This window comes from Gorilla gorilla, chromosome 9 (assembly GCF_029281585.2).
Source record: "Gorilla gorilla gorilla isolate KB3781 chromosome 9, NHGRI_mGorGor1-v2.1_pri, whole genome shotgun sequence".
In the NCBI taxonomy this organism is placed as follows: domain Eukaryota; kingdom Metazoa; phylum Chordata; class Mammalia; order Primates; family Hominidae; genus Gorilla; species Gorilla gorilla.
Window position 1 is genome coordinate 75,241,880 of NC_073233.2, and position 16,815 is coordinate 75,258,694.

Sequence of the window (16,815 nt, forward strand, 5' to 3'; positions counted from 1 at the left end):
ATGAGCCAAGATTGCGCCATTGCACTCCAGCTTGGGTGACAGAGTGAGACTCCGTCTCCAAAAATAAATAAATAAATAAAAAAAACCCTATGTATACACAAAGCTCACACAAATTGCTAAAGGGGCAAAAAATAATAAGGATATAAAATGAAAAGTAAATCTCACTCCTACTCTGTCCTCTAGTCCTTCACATCTACTCAGGCAATGACTTGTTACCAGCTGCCTTCGACGCCCTCCAGGTACCCCATGCTTATGTAATCAAATATATTGGTATGTGTATTTTTTAAAAATACAGACAATAGCATGTTAACATACTATTCTACACTTTGAAAATTGGTTCATATCACAGAGTTCCACATCGGTACTGTGGTGTTATATATACATTGGTCTTCATCCAGGCTCCTGGCTCATAACCCTCATAGCCCTTGTTCAGTCTTTTGTTCTAATGTTGAGTGTGTCAGGCCTCAGGAGCAGGCCGCAGGAAACAACCTCTTGACATTCTGCCCTCCTCTCCCCTGCCCCAAGGCAGGGCTCTACTGTTCCCCCTCACTTTCAGATTGTGGGTTATAAGACCCTCCCCAGAGAGACCCTCCTCCTCACTCTATACCCTGGTGTAAGGAATGCTGATGTCATGAAGCTTCCATTAAAAACCCAAGAGGACTGGCTTCTTGGAGCTCTGGGTAGCTGACCATGTGCAGGTTCCTCGCCGGTGGCGCACCTAGGGAGGGTGTGCACACTCCGCACCCTCCCCCGTGCACATCTCTTCACCTTTATCCTTTGTAGTATCCTTTATAATAAGCCACTAAACATAAGTGTTTCTTTGAGTTCTGTGAGCTGCTCCAGCAAATTAATCAAACCCAAAGAGGGGATCATGGGAACCCCAACTTGAAGCTGGTCAGGCAGAAGTTCTGGAGGCCTGGACTTTTGACTGGGGTCTGAGGGGAGGGAGATGCAGTCTTGGGGGCTGAGCCTCAACCTGTGCGATCCGACACTATCTCCCGGTAGACAGAGTTGGAATTGAATTGGAGGCCACCCAGCTGGTCTGTTGCTTGGTGTGTGGGGAGAAAAGCCCCACACCTTTTTTTTTTTTTTGAGATGGAGTCTCACTCTTGTCCACCCAGGCTAGAGTGCAATGGCGCAATCTTGGCTCACTGCAACCTCCACCTTCCAGGTTGAAGCGATTCTCCTGCCTCAGCCTCCCGAGTAGCTGGGATTACAGGTGCCCACCACCATGCCTGGCTGATTTTTTGTATTTTTAGTAGAGATGGGGGTTTCACCATGCTGGGGAGGCTGGTCTCGAACTCCTGACCTCAGGTGATCCACCCGTTTCGGCCTCCCAAAACGCTAGGATTACAGGCGTGAGCCCTTGCGCCTGGCCAACCCAATACCTTTGGTCACCAAAGTCTTACGTGTTGATAATTGTGATGGTGTGAGAGCAGAGGAAAAACGCCATTTGAGTTTTCCCCCTAAATAGTACATAAAAGATTTGCCTCATTTAAAAAATAACCACACATGTTCTATTTTATGGAATCCATCAGTTAAGTGGTCATTTATTGATAAACATTTAGGTTGTTTGAGGGTTTTTTCTCCCCCCCATTCCAGGTAATGCTTTATAAAGCACTTTTGTGGCCGGGCGCGGTGGCTCACGCCTGTAATCCCAGCACTTCGGGAGGCCAAGGCGGGTGGATAACGAGGTCAGGAGATCGAGACCATCCTGGCTAACACGGTGAAACCCCGTTTCTACTAAAAATACAAAAAAAATAGCCGGGCATGGTGGCGGGCGCCTGTAGTCCCAGCTACTCGGGAGAATGGCGTGAACCCGGGAGGCGGAGCTTGCAGTGAGCCGAGATAGTGCCACTGCACTCCAGCCTGGGCGACAGAGAGAGACTCCATCTCCAAAAAAAAAAAATCTTTTCTTTTTTTTTTTTGTGCCACGACGCTGGCTAATTTTCATATTTTTAGTAGAAGAGGGGGTCTCGCCATGTTGCCCAGGCTGGTCTCTAACTCCTGACCTCAGGTGATCCACCCTCTCCGTCTCCCAAAGTGCTGGGATTACAGACGTGAGCCACCGCGCCTGCCCCAATACCATCGTTTTCTAGAAATGAGGAAACTGAGGCTCAGAGAAGTAACTACTAATCTCTAACAGAGCCGGAATCAGATCCTAGGTTTCTAGATTCTCATTCCAAGAGACTAACTCGGGAGCGGGGAAGGTGGCTCCTGGGCAGTCAACTGACTGCACATTTCCGCCCAAGGCGGGACCTGGATCCAGAAGTGCTTGGAGCTCGCGGGTGGGAGGATCAGGATGACTGCTGCTCCCGGAGCCCGACTTCAACTCCCACAGGGCATAGGAGCCTCTCAGCAGCGCGAGGGGTTGCCCAGCCTGGACCTGGAACGCTTGAAGCACGACCGTCGCGCGCTTCCCTCCGGAACCAGCTCCCACCGTCACAGCCCCCTCCCTCGGCCGCTCCCGGCTCAGCCCAGGCTGGGGCGGGGCCTCGGAAGCAACTGCCCTCGCCCTAGCCAGGGCGGCCGCTCGTTAGGCCAAGTTTTCAAACGGCAAAATCAACCGCGCTGAAGAGACTATGCCTCCTTCTCTTCACTCCGCATCCCAGACGCCTCAGAGAAACTACCTTTCAGACCTTCGCGGCCTCTCCTGCCCCCGCCGCGCCCGGGAGCTGGGGACCCGGGCTTAGCCACATCGACCGCAACGTTCGCGCGCCACCTTGTGTCCATTCCTTTAGCCTCCAGGAACAACCCGGAAACCACATTTCCCAGCGTGCCGAGCGCCTCTGCGCAGGCGCAAAGAGTTTCCCTCGTTGCCATGGGAACCTCGCCCCTTCTAGAGTCCCGGCCGCTTGACTCAGCGAAGCGCGAAGGTGTTGTTTCTTCCTGAGGTGCGCTGGGGCTGGGACCCGGTCTGCAGAAGGTCCAGGGGGCGGCGTAGGGGGATTGAGGAGAGGAGACCAAGCCGGCCTTGCCTCCGGGACCAGCGCTTCCAAATTCTTTGGGGCGTCCCGGCGCGCACACGCTCCTGAGGCCTCGGCGTTCTGAGGAAAGGGGCTGGCGTGGCGACCCGGGTCCTCGAGGCCGAGATCTGGCTGTGGCCCGCGAAGCCCCGCTCGCCCGCGCCAGCGTCTTGTCACCCCGAGCCGAGGGCCTGCGCGCGGCCGACAGGTACTCCCGGGCGCTGGCAGCCCACGGGGAGGGTTCGCGGCGCAGGTGAACGCGGAGGTAGAATCAGACAGGGCAGTGAGTGCGCCCGGGGCTGGATCTGGCTCAGCCGCTGGTGGATTCGGAACCCGGGAGGCCCCCAGGCCCGGTGGGCTTCAGTTCCCCCGCTCTGTAAAATGGGGCTTGGACTGGAATTCTAGTGTCCATTGAGATTCTGTTGCAGAGCAGCCCCCTGGCTCTGTGTGATCTGCGAGTTCCTTCCTCTGTAAAATACGGAGGCTGACACCGATGATCCTAACGTCTCTTCCTACGGTGCAGTATGTTACACACTGCTGGCCCCATTGCCCCTTATTGCACCCCAAGTGCAAGAAGAAAGAAGGGGACCTGGGATGATCTGAGCAAGACTCTCAGCTTGGGATCTAGAGTCAGAGAAACTTGGGTTTGTGACTTTGGGCAAAATTATGACATCTCTTGAGACTCAGCTTCTTCATTTGCAAGATTGGGGATAATGTTAATACTACCTCAGGTTTTTGAGGATTAAATGAGATGACGCATGTAAGTTTTTAGCCCAGGGACTGCATAGAGGAACTGCTATCCCAGGTCCCAGCTATCGTTTCTGATAATTTCTACAACAGTCCCTAGCCACCATAAGACCTTTTCTTAATTTTTGAATTCACTTTATTTCTGGGCAAGTTCATTCTCCTAAGCAGGGCGGTTTTTTGCTTTTTGTTCGTTTTGAGACAGGGTCTCACTGTCACCCAGGCTGGGGTGCAGTGGCGTGATCTCTGCTTACTGCAACCTCCTCCTCCTGGGTTCAAGCGATTATCGTGCCTCAGCCTCCTGAGTAGCTGGGACTACAGGCGTGTGCCATCGCTTCCGGCTAATTTTTGTATTTTTTGTTAGAGATGGGGTTTCACCATGTTGGCCAGGCTGGTCCCAAACTCCTGGCCTCAAAAGATCTGCCCGCCTCGGCCTCCCAAATTGTTGGGATTACAGGCATGAGCCACCACGCCTGGCTAGGCAGGATGGTTTTATAGGCTGATTTTGATGGGGGAAACTTGAGTCTTTTCACCCAAGGTTGGATGCTCAAGGCCAGTGTATTGCCTCCCTTCAGCTGTAGGCTGAATTATAGCGTTACCACACAGCATTTAGGGAGGATGCAGGCTTAATGCCACATAGTAGGGTGGATACTTAAGATTCATAGAGGATGTGAGTACTTATGATGCAAAAACAGCTGAATATAGAATTATGTATTTACATAAGACTGGTTACTTTCATGGTTATAAAGAATGCGTAAGAATTCTATGCTGCTTGCATTGAGTTCAAGCTTTGTGTTAATTGAGAAAATTGTAACAAGGAGTTTTAAATTAATGAAAAAAGTATATATTTTAAAAATCTGGGAACATCCAATAATTTCACAAACAAGTCTTCATTCGCCCAACAAACATCTTTATATGGAAGCTATATTCCATGAATTTTTTTTTTTTTTTTTTTTTGAGACGGAGTCTTGTCTCACTTTGTCTTTCAGGCTGGAGGGCAGTGGTGTGATCTTGGCTCACTGCAACCTCTGCCTCCTGGGTTCAAGCGATTCTCCTGCCTCAGCCTCTCAAGTAGCTGAGATTACAGGCACACGCCACCATGCCTGGCTAATTTTTGTATTTTTAGTAGAGATGGGGTTTCACCATGTTGGCCAGGCTGGTCTTGAACTCCTGACCTCAGGTGATCTGCCCACCTCAGCCTCCCAAAATGCTGGGATTACAGGTGTGAGCCACCGCGCTTGGCTTTCCATGAATATTTTTTGAGCACCTACTGTGTACATGGAACTGTGCAGGGTGCTGTGAGGGATATGAAGATGTATAAGACACTCTCTCTGTCCTCAGGAAATAACAGTCTAGTAGAGGAGATCAATTATGCATTTAAAACATAAAAAATTCAAGTAGAAAGTGATATGTCATAGAGAGGTCCAGGTTACTCCTCTGAAGATTCAGAGGCAGGAGAGATCGCTGCCGAGTCACACTGTGTAATGAGAGAATCAAGAAGACAGCTTCTGAACCTCCTAAAGCATGTAAACAATGTGGATATGCCAAGAAGTAGGGAAAAGATATTCTGGGCACCCATTCCATAGCTTTGAGATACATGAAGGAGAGCTATCTGCAGCCCTGATTAAATGGTGAGCTTCTGGGAGGCAGGGACTAGATTTTGGTCAGCGTTTTCCTCCCCTGATTGGCACATGGTTGCCATGGTAAATATTAGTGAATGAATAGGGGCTATGAGTTTCCTGTAGAGAGGAATGGAGCTGTGGTCTCTATATTACCCTGAAGCTCTTTTATTAGACTCACATGCTGTCTCAGAGCCATTCTTCTAGGGGAAGGAAGCGAATGGGCAGATGATTATGGGGCAAGGGCCATATTGTTGGCATCTTTAGCACAGTACCAGCTGAGAGCCCAGGGAACAAGGTCTCATCAATGGATAGGGGGTTTGTGAGCCTCTTTCCCTGGAACTAAGGTGAAGAACCATGAGGGAAGGAAACGGAAGCATAGGACCATGCAGCAGTCCTCAGGCCGCTGATGGACACTCCCTTGACTCTTGTGTCCATTCTTGGCTTTTCTTTTTCCATGGCTCCTTCCTAGGGAGATTTCTCTCCCATCTGTGACCCAGTTGGGAGTGGGAAACTGTGTCCACCATGCCAGCAGATTGCCAAGGCCTGCCGCTGCTGCACAGGAAGGAAGCTGGCTTCAGCCAGGGCCCTGCCAGTTCTGTCCAGGGCTGAACCTGCCCTAGGAGCTAGCCTTGAAGGAGACCCCTTAGAGACAGGTGTCTAATGGCCTGTGGAGGGGAGAACGACCTCAGGAGCTGGGATAGCAAAAGTAGAAAAGGTTGAAAGGAGAATGGCTTGAGGACAGGGCAAATCCTCCCAAGTCCTGTTTAATTCATCCAAGGTCTAGATTCCCCGTGGAATGTTTTGTTGCTCAGAAGGTGGAGTCATCCTCAGAACAAGGAAGCTGGGGAGAGATTAAGCAGGTGCAACCAGACAGGGGATAGAGCACAACTGACTGTCCTTTTTGTCCCTAGATATGGGATGCTGGAGGACGTCTGGGGGCCACAAATGCTCCTTCTCCTGGAGACACAATTCAAGGTGAGCCTTTACACCATCCTTCTGGCAGCCCGTGCTCCCTCTCCAGAGAATGGTTCTTCCTTTTCATCCTCCTTTCCCACTTCACTCCCGCTCCACAGGCCGCAGGTAAGGGCCTGCAGTGTGTATCAGGATTTCCTTATAGCTAAGTGCATGTGAAGCCTGAGTAGCTCCAGGCCTGGTACTTGATAAGAGGTTATGACAGCCCAGTGCCTGCCATGGAGGCCTCTGTCCACCTACTTCAAGGGCGTTATGGTCCTATACAATTTACTAAGCACTGGCACTTACATGTGATCTCATTTGACCTCAACAGCTGTAAGGTCTTGTATTGTGACTTTCACTTTTCCACGTGAGGGATCTGATTTCTTAGGTTGTAGGTCAAAGAACTAAATGATGCCACTGAGAGCAGTGATCTTTCCACCACCTCCATAATCACTGACAGGGTGCCATCTGCCTGCTAGTGAGAGCACGGTCCTAGGTTAACCTGAAACTAGACCAAGACTCTCCTTTGTTCCCATTTCAGCTAGAATTTACCGCCCATTTTCCTCAGCGTCCTATCTCAGCACAGCTTCTGCCTGTCATTGGACACGTTTGATCTGAGTTTCTCACTCTCATGCCCTCAGTACATGCTGACTTGTTCTCAGGGCAGCAGGTCCCATCAGAGAGCTTGTGCTCTTCCCCTTGACTCTGTCAGATGCACCCTCTCCCAGATAGGCACCCTGGGTAGCTGTGAGACTTCAGGGGATTCTGTATCTGGGTTAGAGAACCAGGAATAGGAAAACTGTTCTCCCACTGGGTGGGGAAGGAAGTTAGCAAAAGTTTGCCTGATGGGATTGGCCTGGATAGTAATGCTACACCCTATGCGACCCCATCTCATTGGCAGCCCTGGCAGAGCAGCTCAATGAGCCATAGAGGTAAAGGTGGAAGGTGAGTGTGGCAGGGAATGTAAAGGCTCAGGCTAAAGGCTAAAGCAGGGTCCCACCTGCTGGCATAACTCAAGCCAGAGCCATGGAGGCGGAGGTGGGAGACAGGTTTGGGTAAAGGAGGATGCCCCTGGGGAGAGGGAGCTGGTTATATGCATCCTACATAATTTATCTTCATATGGCCTGAGAAGGCTTGGAGCTGGCCTGCTTTGCCCAGAACAGCAGCAGCCTGTCTCCCCAGGCAGCACACACTGCTGTGCAGCTCCTCTCTTGGTTTGGCAGACCGACTCCCATCCTCTGATGGCCCTCGAGAGACCTTTTTCACACCCTCCACCCTGCCTGGTGGCTCAGCTAGATGCCTCCTGCAGCTCTGTCCGCCGTCTGAGATCTGATCATCCCAAATGTTCCTATGCCAGGCTGAACTCTGCCTTCTCAGAATGTCCTCACTCCTGCCAACCCAAAGCTCTTATTTTCAACACAGAAATGGGAAATTGGGAGGGAGGCTGAGTGCCATGGGGCCTAGAGTATGTGGTTTGGAGGCAACCAATGGAATCATTTTGGGGTCAATGGGATGCCTGAGCTGATAAGCAGAGATCTCCCGCCCCTACTCCCGAATATCCCTGTGGTGGGTGGGTCTGTGTATAGCAAGGCCTATATGCAGCAAGATCCACAGGTGGTCCCCACTTGCCCACCCCACCATCCTGCTCCAGCTTCACCCTCACCCTCCACCTCAGCCCTGTTCATTCCTCTCTTCCCTCTTTCCCTCCTCTCCTCCCTCTAGGTAGTGCAAGCAGCAGCTGTTGACCCTAGGGGCACATATGCTTGTCTGGCCTATCTGCACTTGAGCTTCCTACGGGTGCCCATCTTGGCCTGCATGCTGCAGGGCTTGCGCTTCTGGGCAGATAGCTCTGATTCTTCTCCTCTTCAAAAGGAAAAAGGACTTAGATAAGAGAAGACGTTAGGGAAAGAAGACTTGGAAGTACATGGAGGCTAGATAGGAAGGAACTAGGTGGAAGGGATGCTGTCAGAGAATAACTGAAGGCACCAGGGGCCCAGGGTAGCTGTAAGGGCCTAATGGTCCCTGGGACTGGGTTGTGGGGCCGGGTGAGGCTGGTCTGATGGAGGAGCTGTTCTTGGAAGGAGAATTCTGTTTCTGGCTAGACCCTTGTTTGAGTACAAGGAACTGTGAAGGATCCATTTGACAGGAAGCCTAGGATAAAACTAAACTCACTCTTTTTTCTTACAGCTCACCTCTGAGTCTTGAGCTCCAAACCAGCCCCTCCTGCTGACTTTTCCATTATCGATAGTCTCCTATACCCAGATGTAAATCTCAGGGTAACGCTGACTTTCCACATTTAATCAATTATCAGATTCTGATAGTCCTTCACAAAACAGTTGCCTTTTGTCCCCACTTCCTTTACCCAGCCGAAGTCCCTGTTCCTACGCCTCAGCTACTGTGATAACTTTACAGCTGGCGATGCCCTTCAGTCTGTCCAGAGCACCTTAACTACGCAGACGTATTCATCCCTTCGCATGTGTTACTCCTGTGGTAAATGCCTTTGGTGTGCTCTCTATTGCCTGCCAAGTGCAGTACAGACTCTATTCTTTTTTTTTTTTTTTGCGACGGAGTCTGGCTCTGTCATCCAGGCTGGAGTGCAGTGGCGTGATCTCAGCTCACTGCAACCTCCATCTCCCGGGTTCAAGCAATTCTCCTGTCTCAGCCTCCCAAGTAGCTGGAATTACAGGCGCGTGCCACTGTGCCTGGCTAATTTTTGTACTCTTAGTAGAAATAGGGTTTCACCATGTTGGCCAGGCTGGTCTCAAACTCCTGACCTTGTTATCCGCCCGCCTTGGCCTCCCAAAGTGCTGGGATTACAGGCATGAACCACTGCGCCCAGCCCAGACTCTCTATTCTTTTTTTTTTTTTTTTTTGAGACAGAGTCTGGCTGTCGCCCAGGCTGGAGTGCAGTGGCACGATCTCGGCTTACTGCAGGCTCCGCCCCCCGGGGTTCACGCCATTCTCAGACTCTCTGTTCTTTTGCTGAAGACCTTTATCAATCTGATGCCAACCTACCTTTCTGGCTTTATCTCCCAGAACATCCTACTATGTACCTTTCACTCTCATCAAACTAGACTACCGACTGTTTCTCGAAAAACTTTTTCCACCTCTTCACCTTTGCTTATGCTTATCTTTCTGTCTGGGAGGGTTCCTTCCACCATTCATCTCTCCATTTAAAAATATTTTTTGAGCACTTTTTATTTTGAAAAATGTCAGTGCAGAGAAGTTGAAAGAGTAGTACAGTGAACAGTTATGTAACCTACACCTAGATTTGCCAGTTATTATTTACATGTTTCTTTCTTTTCTCTCTCTTTTTTTCCTGGACCAACTGAAAATAAGTTGCAGGCATTATGACACTTTACCCCTAAATATTTTGGTCTGTATCTCCTCATAATAAGGACATCATCCTACATAACCACAATCTTTTCTTTTCCTTTTTTTTTTGAGACTGAGTCTCACTCTGTCACCAGGCTGGAGTGTAGTGGTGCGATCTTGGCTCACTGCAACCTCCGCCTGCCAGGTTCAAGCGATTCTCCTGCCTCAGCCTCCAAAGTAGCTGGGACTACAGGCGTGCACCACCGCGCCCAGCTAATTATTTATTTATTTATTTATTTATTTTCGCCCAGCTAATTTTTGTACTTTTAGTAGAGATGGGGTTTCACCATGTTGGCCAGGATGGTCTCAATCTCTTGACCTCGTGATCTGCCTGCCCTGGCCTCCCAAAGTGCTGGAATTAAAGGCGTGAGCCACTGTGCCTGGCCAGTCTTTTCTTAAAAAAAAAAAAAAAAAAAAAAAAGTCTAGGATTGAGTGTGGTGGCTCATGCCTGTAATCCCAGCACTTTGGGAGGCCAAGGTGGGAGGATCGCTTAAGGCCGGGATTCAAGACTAGCCTGGACAACATAGTGAGATTCCCATCTCTACAAAAATATTTAAAAATTAGCCTCGGTGACAAAGTGAGACCCTGTCTCAAAAAAAAAAAAAAGAAAGAAAGAAAAAAATGAAGAAGAAGAAAAAAAAAGATAATGTGATTATTAGGCCAGGTGTGGTAGCTCATGCCTATAATCCCAGCACTTTGGGAGGCCGAGGCAGGAAGAGCACTTGAGCCCAGGAGGTTGAGGCTACAGTGAGCAATGTTCTTGCCACTGCACTCCAGCCTCAGGGACAGAGTGAGACCCTATTTGTAAAAAAAAAAAAATGTTAAAAAATTAACTGGGCACGCCAGGCGCGGTGGCTCACACTTGTAATCCCAGTACTTTGGGAGGCTGGGGTGAGTGGATGACGAGGTCAGGAGTTCGAGACCAGCGTGGCCAGCATGGTGAAACCCCATCTCTACTGAAAATACAAAAATTAGCCTGGCGTGGTGGTGAGCACTTGTAATCCCAGCCGCTTGGGAGGCTGAGGCAGGAGAATCGCTTGAACCTGGGAGGCGGAGGTTGCAGTGAGCCGAGATCACCCCACTGCCTTCCAGCCTGGGCAACAGAGCGAGATTCCATCTCAAAAAAAAATTTTTTTTTTAACTGGGCATACTGGTGCATGCCTATAGTCCCAACTACTCAGGGGGCTGAGACAATAGGATGGCTTGAGCCCAGGAGTTTGAGAGGCTGCAGTGAGCCATGATTGCACCGCTGCACTCCAGCCTGGATGACAGAGTGAGACACCGTCTCTAAAATACAACAAAAAATAAAAATGTAGTAAAATATACATAAAATTTACTATTTCGCAGTTTTAAAGTATATAGTTGTGGCATTACGTACATTCACAATGTGTAACTGTGACCACCATCCATTTTCAGAATTTTTTCATCATCACAAACAGAAACTGTGTACCCATTGAATGATAGCTCCCCATTCCCCCCGGTAACCTCAATTCTACTTTCTGTCTGTGAATTTGCCTCTTCTAATTACCTCATATAAGTTGAGACACACATTATTTGTCCTTTGATGTGTGGCTTATTTCACTTAGCATGTTTTTAAGGTTCAGCCATGTTGTAGCACATGTTCAGAATTTCAATCTTTTTTTAAGGCTGAATAATATTCTCTTATATGGATAGACCACATTTTGTTTACCCATTCATCTACTGATAGACGTTTGGAATGTTTTAGCCTTTGGCTGTTGTGAATATGCCGCCATAAACATTGGTTTACTAGTATCGGAGTCACTGCTTTCAGTTCTTTAGGGTACATACTAAGAGTGGAATTGCTGGATAATATGGCAATTCTGTTAACTTTCTGAGAAACTGCCACACTGTTTTACAAAGTGACCAAGAAATAAAAATGCAGTATTATTATCTAGACTACAGATCATAATTACATTTCTCTAAATATCCCTATGTTTTCCATTACAGCTTTAAAAAATATCTGATTCAGGATTGAATGAGGGATCACTGACTGTATTTGGTCGTCATGTCTCTTGATTCTTCCTTAATTTAGAATAGTCTTCTTGTCTTTTTGTTTTTCATGACATTGACATTTTTGAAGAATCCAAGCTAGTTGGATATCCTTCAATTTGGGTCTCTTTGAATATTTCCTTATAATTAGATTCAGGGTAAGCCTTTTTGCAAGAATACTGCATAATACTACAAGAATACTAAGGATATTGTATAACATATTCTTCCTATTTGTTGCATTACTTTAGTCATGTAATGTTGCTTTATCCCATTATTGATAATACTGTGTTTATTTTATTTTTTATTTTTATTTTTTCTTTTGAGGCGGAGTTTCACTCTGTCGCCCAGGCTGGAGTGCAGTGGCACGGTTTCGGCTCAGTGCAACCTCTGCCTCCTGGGTTCAAGCGATTCTCCTGCTTCAGCCTCCCTAGTAGCTGGGATTACAGGCATGCACCACCATGTCCAGCCAATTTTTGTATTTTTAGTAGAGACAGGGTTTCGCCATGTTGGCTAGGCTGGTCTTGAACCCCTAACCTCAGGTGATCTGCCCGCCTTGGCCTCCCAAAGTGCTAGGATTACAGGCATGAGCCACTGCACCCAGCCGATACTGAGTTTATTTACTCGGTTAAGATGGTATCTGCTAGATCTCTCTATTGACAAGGAATTCTTGTCCACGTGTAAAAATAAATAACTTGGGTGGTAAGTTGAGACCATGCGAATATGCTTTTCCCCAACCATCTATCAGCCATTGGCCTTAGCATTAATAATCCTTGCCTAATTTATTTATTTCATTGTGTTTGTAATTTTTATTTATTTATTTATTTAATTTTAGAGACAGGGTCTTGCTGTGTTGCCCAGGCTGGAGTGCAGTGGCTATTCATAGGCGCAGCCATAGCATAATACTGCCTCAAACTCATGGGCTCAAGTAATCCTCCTAATAATACATAATATTTACAGATGGAATTTTTTTTTTTTAGAGACGGATTCTCGCTCTGTCACATAGGCTTGAGTGCAGTGGCGTGATCTCAGCTCACTGCAAGCTCCGCCTCCCGGGTTCATGCCATTCTCCTGCCTCAGCCTCCCGAGTAGCTGGGATTACAGGCGCCCGCCACCATGCCTAGCTAATTTTTTTGTTTTTTTAGTAGAGACGGGGTTTCACGGTGTTAGCCAGGATGGTCTCGATCTCCTGACCTCGTGATCCGCCCGCCTCGGCCTCCCAAAGTACTGGGATTACCGGCGTGACCCACAACGCCCAGCCAGAATATTTTTTTTTTTGAGATGGAGTCTCACTCTGTCCACCCAGGCTGGAGTGTAATGGTTTGGTCTTGGCTCATTGCAACCTCCGCTTCCCAGGTTCAAGCTATTCTCCTGCCTCAGCCTCCTGAGTAGCTGGGGCTGCAGGCACGGGCCACTACACCTGGCTAATTTTTGTATTTTTAGTAGAGACGGGGTTTCACTGCATTGGCCAGGCTGGTCTCGAACTCCTGACCTTGTGATCCGCCACCCCCGTCAGCCTCCCAAAGTGCTGGGATTACAGGCATGAGCCACCCGGCCTATAGACAGAATCTTTACAGAGGTGTTTTTTTTTTTTTTTTTTCCGGATGGAGTCCTGCTCTAACACCCAGGCTGGAGTGCAATGGCGCAATCTCGGCTTGCTGCACCCTCCGGCTCCCAGGTTCAAGCGATTCTCCTGCCTCAGCCTCCCAAGTAGCTGGGACTACAGGCACACACCACCACACCTGGAGATATTTTGTATTTTTAGTAGAGACAGAGTTTTGCTGTGTTGGCCAGGCTGGTCTCGAACTCCTGACTTCAGATAATCCACCTGCCTCGGCCTCCCAAAGTACTGGGATTACAGGCATGAGCCACCGCACCTGGCCTACAGAGGTTTTAAGTTAAAATGAGGTCTTAGGGTGGACCCTAATCCTCTATGACTGGTGTCCTCATAAGAGAAAATTCGGATATAGACACATACAGAGGAAAGATGATGTGGAGACAGCCATCTATAAGCCAAGGGGAGAGAACAGAACCTAGAACAGATCCTTTTCTCATGGCTCCCAAAAGGAATCAGCCCTCTCAACACCTTGATCTCAGACTTCTAGCCCCCAGAACTGTGAGAAAATAAATTTCTGTTGTTTCAGCTACCCAATCTGTGGTTCTTTGTTATGGCAACCTGTCTTAGTCTGTTGTGTGATGCTGTAACAGAACATCTGAGACTGGATAATGTATAAAGAACGGAAATTTATTCTCTCATAGTTCCAAAAGTGTTCAAGTCTTCTGATTGTGTCCTCACATGGCAGAAGGTAGAAGAACAAGAGAGAATGAACTCTGTGTCTTCACATGGCAGAAAAGCAGAAGGGCAAGAGAGAGTGAACCCACTCCCACAAGCCCTCTTCATAGTGATATTAATCCATTCATGAGGGTGGAGTCTTCATGATCTAAAAAATCTTAAAAGACCCCACCTTCTAGGCTGGGCGCGATGGCTCACACCTGTAATCCTAACGCTTTGGGAGGCTGAGGCAGGCGGATTACCTGAGGTCAGGAGTTCAAGACCAGCCTGGCCAACTCAGTGAAACCCTGTCTCTACTAAAAATACAAAAATTAGCCAAGCTTGGTGGCGCACACCTGTAATCCCAGCTACTCAGGAGGCTGAGGCAGGAGAATCGCTTGAACCTGGGAGATGGAGGTTGTAAGGAGCTGAGATCATGCCACTGCACTCCAGCCTGGGCGGCAGAGCAAGACTCCATCTCAAAAAAAAAAAAAAAAAAAAAAGACCCCACCTTCTAACACTATTGCATTGGGGACTGCGCTTTCAACACATCAATTTTGGAGGACACATTCAGACCATAGCACAACTCCAGCAAACTAATGTAGACCTATGCCCAACCATATTAATAACTACTTTCAATATAAACACTCCAATTTAATACTCCAACTAAAAGACAGCAGCCTGGGTGACAGAGTGAGACTCTGTCTAAAAAAAAAATCAAGATCCAACTATATAATATCTAAAAGAAATACACAGTTGACCCTTGAACAGCATGGGTTTGAACTGCCTGGATCCACACAAGTTCCTTCCCTCCTCTCCCCTCCCCTCCCCTCCTCTCCCCTCCCCTCCCCTCCTCTCCCCTCCCTTCCCCTCCCCTTCCCTTCCCTTCTTTTCTTTTTCCTTCTTTCTTTCTTTCTTTTTTTTTTTTTTTGATGGAGTCTTGCTCTGTTGCCCAGTCTAGAGTGCAGTGGTATGATCTTGGCTCACTGCAACCTCCGCCTCCCGGGTTTAAGCAGTTCTCTGCCCCAGCCTCCCCAGTAGCTGGGATTACAGGCACCTGCCACCACACCTGGCTAATTTTTTTTTGTATTTTTAGTAAAGATGGGGTTTCACCATCTTGGCCAGGCTGGTCTTGAACTCCTGACCTCGTGATCCACCCACCTTGGCCTCCCAAAGTGCTGGGATTACAGGCGTGAGCCACCATACCCAGCCAGGTTTTTTTCAATAAATATATTGGAATTTTTTTTTAGAGATTTGCAACAATTTGAAAAATGTACAAACAAACCACGTAGCCTAGAAATATTGAAAAATTAAGAGAAAGTTCGGTATGTCATGAATGCACCAAGTATAGATACTGGTCTATTTTATCACTTACTACAATGAAATATAGATAAATCTATTATAAGAAGTTAAAATTGGCTGGATGAGGTGGCCAAGACCTGTAATCAGAGCACTTTGGGAGGCCAAGCTGGGAGGATCACTTGAGGCACGTGCGTATAGTCCTAGCTACTCAGGAAGGTGAGGCAGGAGGATCACTTGAGCCCAGGAGTTTGAGGTCACAGTGAGCTGTGATCATGCCACTGTACTCCAGCCTGGGCAACATAGCCAGACCCTGTCTCTACAAAAAAATTGTTTAAAAAATTAGCTGGCCATGGTAGTACACACCTGTAGTCCCTGTTACTTGGGAGATTGAGGTGAGAGAATCGCTTGAGCCCAGGTTAAGGTTGCAGTGACCCATGATCATGCCACTGCACTCCAGCCTGAGTGACAGAGGGAGACCCTGTCTCAAAATAAAAAAAAAGAAAAATTTTGATGCCGTATTAAATCATAACTGCATAAAATTAGTACATACTGTACTACTGTAATAATTTCATAACCACCTCCTGTTGCTATTGCATTGAGTTCAGTTGTTTTGAGTATCCACTTAAAATGCTGTGACACTAATCATTTCTGCATGAGCAGTTTGTCTATCTAGTAACTTGCCTATTGCAGTAAAAAGGTGATCTCTTGCAGTTCTCATGGAGTTTTCATTGTCTCGTGCAATGCCATCAACCTTGAATTTCAGCATAGGACCCATATGAAGTGCCACTATTAATGCTGGGAGCACTCCAGGAAGCAGAGAAAAGTTATGACATTTCAAGAAAAATCTGAATTGCTTGATATGTTCCACAGATTGAGGTCTGTACCTATGGTTGCCCACTATTTCAATAGTCAGTGTAAGGACTATTGTAAAAAAAAAAAAAAAAAAAAAAAAAAGGGAATTTGGTGAAGCTATACCAGGAGGTGTGAAAATCTTGCACTTTTTGCAAAATAACTTTTTATCTCATATTGAAAATTCACCTTTTATGTGCAGGATTGCTATAAGAAAGGAGTACATGTAGACTCTAATATGATGTGAGAAAAAGTGAAGTCATTATATGACAACTTAAAGCAAAAGGAAGGTGAGGTTCTAACGTTAGAGAGCTTAATGCCATCAAAAGATGGTTTGGTAGTTTTAGAAAGAGGTTTGGCTTTAAAAATGTCAAGAGAGGCTGGGTGCGGTGACTCATGCATATAATCCTAGCACTTTGGGAGGCCAAGATGGGAGGACTGCTTGAGCCCAGAAGTTTGAGACTAGTCTGGGAAACATGGCAAAACCCTATTTCTACTAAAAATACTAAAAATTAGCCAGGCGTAGTGGCAGGCACCTATTGTTCCAGCTACTTGGGAGGCTGAGGTAGGAGAATCACCTGAGTCCGAGAGGTCGAGGCTGCAGTGAGCTGTGTTAGTGCCACCGCACTCCAGCCTGAGTGATGGGAGTGAGATTCTGCCTCAAAAGAAAAAAAAAAGGTCAAGATAACAGGAAAAGCACCTTTTACCTTCCAAGAGACAAAA

At 47.6% G+C, this 16,815-nt stretch overlaps 1 protein-coding gene across 1 annotated transcript in view; it reads left to right on the forward strand.

Annotated features, from left to right (window-relative positions):
- Window positions 1-2,475: 2,475 nt before the first annotated feature.
- The window catches only part of RAD9A (RAD9 checkpoint clamp component A), an 82,358-nt gene continuing 68,018 nt past the window's right edge, over window positions 2,476-16,815 (forward strand). Inside the window, exons 1-2 of the mRNA XM_055354624.2 lie at window positions 2,476-2,894; window positions 6,244-6,307. The gene's annotated coding sequence lies outside the window, so the exon portion shown is untranslated. The remainder of the gene's footprint in view (window positions 2,895-6,243; window positions 6,308-16,815) is intronic.